This window comes from Hirundo rustica, chromosome Z (assembly GCF_015227805.2).
Source record: "Hirundo rustica isolate bHirRus1 chromosome Z, bHirRus1.pri.v3, whole genome shotgun sequence".
NCBI classification, from domain to species: domain Eukaryota; kingdom Metazoa; phylum Chordata; class Aves; order Passeriformes; family Hirundinidae; genus Hirundo; species Hirundo rustica.
Genome location: NC_053488.1, coordinates 66,107,437 through 66,117,483, shown reverse-complemented (window position 1 = coordinate 66,117,483; position 10,047 = coordinate 66,107,437).

Genomic DNA, 10,047 nt, shown 5'->3' with positions numbered 1-10,047 from the left:
TATCCTAAATAAGAATATAGGGATTTTAGGTCGGGATAGCATTTTAGAAAGAAAAGCATGGAAGAACTCCTCTTTATCAGCAAGCAATGGTGGTCTGTGTGCCTCTGAGCAGGTACCTCTGAGCAGACGACTTGTAGGGAGGCATTCTCAGTTTAAGCAATTTGTCCAATGAAATTATATATCCTAATCCACAAGCCAACTTCAACAAAAATTGGAGGCAATATTAATCTCTCAGGATTTAACCTAAGTTTCTGACGGTGTTCGAAAATAGTGAACTAGTTAGTATCCCCCCAGGGAAAAAGAAAATATATTAGCTGTTCAAATATTAATTTCAAAGAGACTTTCCCAATTCCAGTGACAATGAAAATCCGGATCTCAGTCATGTGGAGAACTGTATCCTGCTGAAAATCACACAGAGTAATTAGTTGCTGTGGTACCACCCTATTCCCCTGTCAAGGCCTTTCAGCTCATGTTCTTTGCTCTCTTTCCCCACCCAGAGCGAGCCCCAGTCTTCTTTCCAAGATGTGCGATCATATGCTATGTGAGGTCCAACCTGACACCTTTGCTGTCATCTAGTTACTCTTAACTTGGAGTCAAATATTTCACCCTCACAATTGTAATTTGTGAACGAGGCAGTGCAGAGAAAGTAAGGGAAGGAAAAATCCTCCTACACGTTTTCCCATTAGGACAGATTGTGTGGAGAAAAACCAAGTTGCCTGTGGGTTAGTTTTCAACCCATGTCCCTACTATGGTCCAGACTACATCTGGCACTCCTGTAGGTTGCTAAAGACTAACTGCATATATGCAGTTAGGTAGGGTCAAGCTTAACATTTGAAAGTCAAGGTAGAAAGGAAGGACATTCCTTCCTGCTATTTGAGGGATGCAGGACCCTCTTCTGATACTGTTAGGCTTTGTGGGAGATCCCTGTGAAAGCACATAGAGTTGGAGCTGCACACGTATCAGCATTTTCCACAGTCATAAGATGCAGGGATTGTTGGGCTAGCAGAAAGTTCGGTTCGCCAGTCTTCTCTGAGATGCTGAAACAGACAACACTGATAATGTGATGCACTTAGCATTCTTGGTGCTCAGTCTGCAAGCCCTGCAAATTACTCTGATGGGCAAATCACATACAGGGACATTAACTGGCTCCTAAGGACCACCGCTTACAAGGTCACCTTCAGTTTTCAAAAGTTCTGGGGTTGGGTTAAAGTAACATCTGAAAACAAATGATATGACACAAAATATCAGAAGGAAGCATGTGTTTTGCCTTGATTAGCTCACTCTGGCAAAAGAGTCCTAACTTTTGGTGGCTGGGAATTCAAAATGTCTACTCAAGTTCCTGCTGTTTGCCACACAAATTAATCTAATGAGTTGCCTGTGAAATAAACCATTAGAAATGCTCATGTTAAATTGTATCAAAGTAAATGGTTGTCTAAAATAGACACCACAGGGAGGTTCTTAATTAGTCAGTTGTCAGCTGGGCCTGGAAATGCTTGCGGCAGCATGAGGCTAATTAATTTCTCATCCTGACACATTGCAGCTTCCTGTCAAAGCACAAGGTACGAGTCAAAACGCACCAATGGCAGGTCGCTCCTTTTCAGAGACCACATGACAGCAGTAGCGGATGGTTCCAGATTGGCCTGTGCTCACTTTCCATAGGGAGATGAGTTGAGGGGGTATCCAATCCAGGTTGACTGTGCCTGGGGTGAGCTGTCAGTCTAGACAAGAAGTCTCTGATGTCCCTATTCTACTGCTTCAGCTGAACATTGCTTCCTGGATGGAAAATGAAAATTAGTCTTGGGAGGAGGGCATTTGGAATTAACTGGAAGCCCCAAGGATGTGCTTACGCATGGGTCTTTATCCTGTGTGGCACTGCACAAGTGCCCATCTGCTCGTGGTGCAGCAGTCAGGGAAGCAGGAAGCACGCTGGCTTCTCCTTTACCAGTTGTCTTCCCCTGCAGGTCTTGGGGCTATACCTCTGACAGCTTTCCTGCTGCAACAGGATTCTGGGAATAGGCCAGCTAAAGAGAGAGTGTCCACACACCCTGGTGACCCAAAATGCCATCAAAGTCTGAGAACCACTTGCACTTTGCAGGAAGGAGCAAAAAGTTACAAAATTTCTATTGCCATGTCTTTCCTACCACCATGCCAATAAAATATGTATTCTTTGGTGGAAATGATTTAAACAGTTTTTCAAATGCTTTGGACAGTATTTCACCGCAACCTGCAGAGCAAAAAAGGAACCTGCCATGTGGCTTTCCCTGTGTCTGGAGATCCCTTGACAGAGGACACAGGGCACTTGATGCCTGATACTGGATGTGGAGATGAAACCTCAGCCAGGGAATGGCTGGTGATGGTCTGTGAAGGGCCAGCAATAGTAAACACATTGGGTAAATAGTCTCTGGCCCCTTCTAAACCTAGTATCTCTGGGATGTGGTAAGGAACATCCCTGCTCAAATGAAGCTGCCCCAAGTGGCCTGCGCTGTCTCTGCTCCAGGCAGAGGGCAGGGGAAATGAAGGTGGGTAGAGAAACAGGTCTGGCCCTTCTGAGCCTGTCCTCAAGGCTTGGTTTGTACCAAGCCCTCACTCCTGTGGTCTAGCTGGAGACCTTCTCATACTCCTCCCCTGCGACATTTTTAGCTATTTTTACTGCATCCTTCCCCTTTTCTCCAGAGACACAGGCCCATTCTATGAAAAGGAGTGAAAAGCAAGGTATTTACACCCACACTTGCAATAAGGAGCCATTTGATATCCCCTGATATCAGCATGCAAGGTTTTTACCAACTCTAAATGTTGCAAGTGCTCCAAGTATATAGCAATAAAAACTTTATTACACCCCTGCATCAAACGCCTTTGAAACAAAAGAACACCCCACTGCACTGAAAAGTGTGTAATGCTGGCAAAGTCCTCCCCCATCACTGCTTTTCACCCTTTGTGGTTACACACCTCCTTATGTAGTAAACACCACGATCTGGTCTGTACATAAAGCATTCACAGAGCTGTGCCCCCAGCACAACGAACACACAAGCCTTCCTTTAAGTACTGCTCCCTGACATGGTACAGTACCATCGCTGTTGCTATGGTGGTTCTCATCTCATCATCTGTGATGGTTTAGTTAGATAATGGGTGGGATAATACTTATGGGTACAGCTTACGGGAAAAGGGAACAAGACCATAGAAAAGCAATATTACTATCTGTGAAGCTGTCCCCATAAGCTGCCTATTTAGTCAGTAGGGCACTAAGGTTAATCAAGTACACATTTAGCCACTCTTATGAGTGATGCCTGTACAAGTCAGTTCTTAATTTTAAGACAGTAGTGGCATGCAAGAGCCATGGTGATGCACATGCATTTCTCTTTGGACAACAAAACATCTCTTTTTCTCCACTGCATCACAGAGGCCTTACCGCTACTTCCTACCCATTCATTGCACTCTCCATGGAGGAAAATAGCAAGATCTTCCTAACAACCATTTCTGCATATTTTTCATCACAAATCTTCATGGAGGGTACCTATGGGTACAAACTCAAAAACTGTTTCTTCTGAAGGCAGTCTTCAGTAGCATGTTCACAGTGTTGGAAGAAAGAGCCCAGACAGACTTCTGTCCCTTCCTGATCTTAGTCTCTGGTGCACCCAAAAGCCAACTGGGGAAAAAAAAAAAAAAAAAAAGTGTATACATGCTTTGTTCTGATCCCCAGCTATACTTATTGCCAAGTATCAATCACTGAGACAGCAGAGCTGGCAGATACCTATGTCATGGCTCACCTCTCTCCCCTGGTCTTTAGAGAGGCCCTGAAAGCTCTTTGCAGCAGCCACCAGCACTGGGCTGAGGTGAGATGTCCCCCAGGGAGTGTCTGTGGCCCCAGAGCTACTGAAGGGCAGAGAAACCCCCTCTCAGATACTCGCCTTGCTGGGTAGCAGAGGGTGAAGTTGCAGGTATTTCCCAAAAGCAGCAAGAAAGGGGGGCTGCCAGGGAAATGCCTGAGAGTGAGAGGCTACCATCGGACTGCAGCAAACCACTCCTAGTGCCTGCAGCTATGTGATGGCTGATGATCTGTTGAAACAGATGGTTTAGGGAAGCCATCACCATTTGACAGTTATTAAATGGGCTGCCTTCTGAAAAAAAAGTAGATTTCACATTATTCAAAAGCACAGCTGCTCTGTGACTTATGCGCACACTCTGTGCCCCATTGCACGCCTTACCCCAGAGAATTCCTGGTGTACCATGCAGACTTCACCCCTTCAGAGAGATCTGCTTTCATCCCCATCTCCAGTAAAAAATACTTTGGCTATCGCTCTCCAGTGCCTCTGCACAGTGATGAGAGAGTGCTCAGTCTGTATATGCACACATGTTCACACTCATTCATCATTTTCTCTGCCATAAAAGAATCACAGAATGGTGCACGTTGGAAGAACCCTCTCATCAAGCAGGGCCATCTACAGCAGGTTGCCCAGGACTGTATCCAGATGACTGTTGAGGATTTCCAAGGGTGGAGACTGCACCACCTCTCTGGGCAACCTGCCCTAGTGTTTGGTCATCCTCACAATGAAAAAGGGTATTCTGAAGTTCAGAGAGAACCTCCCGTGTTTCAGTTTGTGCCCACTGCCTCTGGCCCTGTTACTGGGCACCACTGGAAGGAGCTCTGCTGTGTCTTTTTTGTGACCTCCCTTCACGCTCTTCTCCTCTTCAGGCAGAACAGGCCCAGCTCCCTCAGCCTCTCCTCACAGCAAAGGTGCTCCAGTCCCTCAGCTAGCCTAATGCTCCTTCCACTGAAGTGTCCGCTGAATAATGGTTTTCCTGCAATATGTTCATGGCTCTACTGTACTGAGGAGTGCTGAACTGGACAAAGTACTCTAGGGATATCCTCACCAGCTCTGAGTAAATAAGCAGGATCCCCTCCCAGCTGGCTGGCAATACCCTTTATAATGCAGCCCAGGACATCATTCTCCTTCTTTGCCACAAAGGTATGCTGCTGTCTTATATTAAATTTGGTGTGCCTCAGGACCCCCTGGTCCTATTCTATCAAGCTGCTTTCCAGCTGGGCAGTACCTAGTATATATATATATTTTTATTTTTTTTTTCTCCCCACATGCAGGATTTAGCATTTCCCCTTGCTGAATATCATGAGGTTCCTATCAGCCCATTTCTCAAGGCTGTTGATGTCCCTGTGATGACAACATGACCCTCTGATATCGGCCACTCCTCCTAGTTTTATGTTCTCTGAAAAATTCCTGATTGTGCGCTCTGCCTCATCATCCAGATCATTAATGAAGATTGTTGAAGGACCCAGTATTGACCCCTGGGGTACATTGCTAGTCACCAGCATCCAGCTAGATATTGTAACACCAACCATCAGCATTTCGGTCTGCCCATTCAAGCGATTTTCAGTCCAGATCACTGTGCACCTAAGCCACACAAAAACTGCCTCTCTAGGAGGAGATTATGGGAGACAGTGTCAAAAGCCTTTGACAGTAGGCCTACAGAAGCCCAGGTAGACAGTACCCATGCTCCCCTCATCCAGAAGGCCAGCTGTTTCACTGTAGGCTATCAGGCTGATCAAGCCTGACTTCCTCCTTTGTGATCGATGCTGACTGCTTCTGATTATTTTCTTGTCATTCATATGCCTGGAAATGTTCTCCTGGATTAGCTGCTGTGTCTTAGATAGGGTGCAGATGTGGCATGAAGTAATCATGGGTCAGGCAATCAGGACTGTTATGACAGAGATTTAATTTCTTCTTTCATATCCACAGCACAAGATGATATTTTTAAAGACATATTTGTATTGTTTAAATGAGGTATAGACTTTGATGATATCCATCCCCATTTAAATTTGCTTCAGGTTTAACTGGCTTGGGAAGTTCCAGTCTTCCCAAGCCTTCAAGGGACATGCATAGCCTTTTGATCAGTTCCCTTAGTTTTATACTTAATTTTCCTAAACAGACAGGAAAGATGTCAGCAAGCTTCACAGAAAGAATTAGTCATTGCAAGTACCCTAATACGTGGTCAAGATTATGCTTAAAACTACTTTAAAAGTGTTCCAGCATATCAAAAATTATTAGCTTCTTCTGCAGAGGTAGGTCAAGACAACCTATTTTCCCTTCCTCTTTTTTCAATAGACAAGCAACTCAATTAGAGACCCCCTTTAAGAAGTGTTTGCTAAGTTCTCTGGGACAAAGCAAGCTACCCATTATTCACCATTGTTCATAACATGCACTACTTCTGGGTGACTCCCCTGAGTTTATTGCATCTTTTGTGAGCAATTTTCAATATAAGAAATAAAGTATATTTAATCAGAAACTTCCCAAAGGGAAAGAGCATATCAGGCAGAGCGATGAAGATAGATAAAGTTCCCAGTGAATTATATTGGCTAATTTATTGCCTGATGCCGTGACTCATACAGCAGCCTGTACCTCTTCCACAGCAGTCCTGCTAAGTCCCCGAGGTCACCTCAAGATGGATGCATGACTCACTACCAGGGTTTCTGAATCCCACTCCTGGTGTGGTGGCTCAGTGGCAAAACACAAGCCCTTCAGGCATCTGTTATTTTTCTTTTGCCCCTTGTTTATTGATCAGATGCTCTCATCAGCAGAGCCCTTCCACATCCGGCCAATTGACCAGCAAGCAGCAGTCAAGCACAAATGATTGTCTACAAAGAGCAGGACCCAGGTGCTTGAGTGAACAGTCAGAGCCCAAAAGTCCTCCCTCAGGTGAACTTCTTGTGCTTGAGGACATGAAGACACTGAGAGCTGCCTGGGGCTTTGAGAGCAGTCCAGAGGAATGGAAGAGACATCAGAAGTGGCTTCACAGATCCCTAAGAAATATAAATAAGGTAATGATGGTATGTGATGCTGGGTAAACAACAAGCATGTTCAAATAGAGAGAAAAAAAAAAATCTTTTAACAGAGGTATATGAGTACCACAGCACATACCTGCACATTACAAAGAAATTGTCAAGTATTTCCTTTTGTATATACTGCCAAGAAAACACAATGTACAAAAAGGCCTGGAGATGGATGTTGCGCATTCAGCATCCACTTTCAGCAAGGAGTACTCGCTGCAGACAGGAAGGACTTCTGTGAAGCATCTCTTGAGCAGGTTTGAAGTGCCTGCCAGTGACCTCAGCAGAATGATGGACTGTCTCCTCAAGCTAATGGGGCGGCTCAAATATGTGCACAAGTGCATTAGTGTAAAAGCTTGAAACTTGAGTATCCCAATCCACACAGAACTTGCTAGCAAAACAAGTCCCATATTCCATATCCAAATTATAGATAGGGCTTACATGATCCCATACTCAAAAACAGTATGAAGTTATAGCATTGCCACAGAGCTTGGAAGGTGAAAATTAGAGTCTAATTTTACCTATGATGTTATTAAGGGCTTGTGGAGTTCTTGCATGGTATGCCTGAGATCTTAGATGTAAGCCAGCTGTCAGTTGTAATGTATTAATTCAAAACTCCATCTGCCAGGTCTTCTAACTTTAGGATACTGAAAAATATGGCACGCACACTTTTTCATGGATTTTGCAGTACTGCCTGGTCAGAGAAAGTCTTTGCTCTTACAAAAAGCCTTTGGCTGAAGTAGACAATTGTATCTGCAAAACAGCAGTTTCAGAGAAGGGTTTAAGAAAGAAGTACCAGAAAAAATTACCTGTCATTCAGCTGATACTGTTTTCACAACATCCATCTTGGTCCATCCTCTTCTGATCTTTATCTTCAAACCTACATAAAAAACCAAAAGGAATATAGTACATCTAAAGCTGCTTATCAAATAGCTGTTGTGGTTTCTCTGTGGTAATCAAGAAAGGTCAAAGAAAATGTACTCCTCTGATGACATGATTAGAAAACAGGAAACAATGGATGAGAGAAGGCTGAGATACTCAGCAACTTTTTTTCATTGTCAATCTCTCTTCCCACCCCTCTTGAGTGGATGGACAGCAAGGTGGGGGCTGGGTGAGAAAAGTGCTTTCTTCCTTAAGAGATCAGGGTCCTGATCACCTGAGGAACCAGAACACATATGTCTATGGGATCCACTATGAGATGCATCCCAGAAGTCCTGAGAGAATTGTGTAATGTAGCTGCCAAGTCACTCTCCACTGTATTTGCAAAGCCATGGCAGTCAGGAGAAATCCTCAGTGACTGGCAATAGAGAATGAATAGAGTAACTACATCAGTGGACAAGGGAAGGGCTGTGAATGTCATTTATCTACTGTAAAGCCTTTGACATGGTCCCTAACAGCATCCTGCTTTTTACATTAGAGAGTGATGGATTTGATGAGTGAACTTTTAGATAGATAAGGAATTGGCTGGACTGTCACATCCAGAGGGTAGTGGTCAATGGCTCAGAGTCCCAGTGGACATCAGTGACAAGGGATGTCCCTCAGGGGTTGGTATTAAGACCAGTGTTATTTAATACCTCATTAATGACATAGACAAGGGTATTGCATGCACCGTCTACAAATTTGCAGATGACATCAAGGTAAGTGATGCAGTTGACACTCCTGAAGGACAGGATGTCATCCAGAGGGATGTGAATGAGATGGAGAAGTGGACCCATGGAAATGTCATGAGGTTCAACAATTATCTCAGCCTTTCATGGTAGGAAAGATGCTCCATACCTCTAATCATCTTGGTGGCCCCACTCCTTACTCACTCCAACTGGTCCATGTTCTTCCTGTACTGGGACCCCAGAGCTGGATGCAGGATTCCAGGTGGAATAAGAGCAGAGCAGAGCAGAGCAGAGCAGAGCAGAGCAGAGCAGAGGGGCAGAATCTCCTCCCTCCCCTGTTGGCCACATTGCTTTGGATGCAGCCCAGGACACGTTTGGCTTTCTGGGCTGTGAGTGCTCATGGCTGGATCATGTCCAGTCCCTCATCCACCAGCACCCCCCAGTCCTGCTCACAGGGCTGGTCTCGATCCATTCACAGCCTGGGCTGATACTGGAGGTTTCCCCAACCCAGGTGCAGCACCTTGTTCTTGGTCTTGTTAAACCTCATGAGATTCCCATGGACCCATATCTCAAACTTGTCCAGCTCCCTCTGGATGGCATCCCAACCAACAGGTGTATCAACAGCAGCACTTAAACCACTCAGAGCAGGCTGGCTGCAAACCTGCCAGTGGTCCTCCATCATTGAGGAAGACATTAAACAGTACTTGTCCCATGGCAGATCCCTAAGAGACACCATCTATTACCAATCTTCATATGAAGATTGAGCTGTCTACTACCCTCTTGGTATGACTGTTCAACCAATTCCTCATCCACTGAACAGCCCGCCAATCAAATCCTTCCCTAGACAATTTAGAGAGCTACTGGGTAGCTTTTGATAGGAAAGATCAGTACAGAGAGGCTGAGAGATCAGTAGTTCCCAGAGTTCTTTCTCCTACCATTTTTAAAGGTGGGTCCAATATTTCTACTCTTCCAGTCACCTGGGACTTCACCTGACTGCCAGGACTTTTCAAGTACCATGGAGAGTGGATTGTCAGCTATGTCAGCTATGTCAGCTATGTCAACTGTGTCAGCTATGTCAGCTAATTCCGTTGGGAATCTTGGATGTATCTGTCATGGTTTAACTCCTGCCAGCAGCCAAGCCCCAGCAGCCACTCATTTACACACACACACACACACACCCCTGGAACTGGAGAGGGAATCAGAAGGGTAAAAGGTAGAAAAGTCGCAGGTTGAGATATAGACAGTTTAATAGGGACACTAAAGTCCATGCACACAAGCAAATCAAAGCAATGAATTAGTTCAGTGCTTCCCACGAGCACACAGGTGTTCCGCTACCTTCAGGAGAGCAGGGCCCCATCACACCTGACAGTGGCTTGGGGAGACAAACATCATCAATTCAAATGTCCCACCCTTCCTCCTTCTTCCCCCCACTTTGTTTACTGGACATGATGTCAGATGGTCTGGAATATCCCTCAGGTCAGTTGGGGTCACCTGTCCCAGCCGTGTCTCCTCCCAGCCGCCCACGTACTCCCAAAATCCCCACCACCATGGCAGGACAAAAAGCAGAGACAGCCTTGGCTCTGTGTAAGTCCTGCTCAGCAA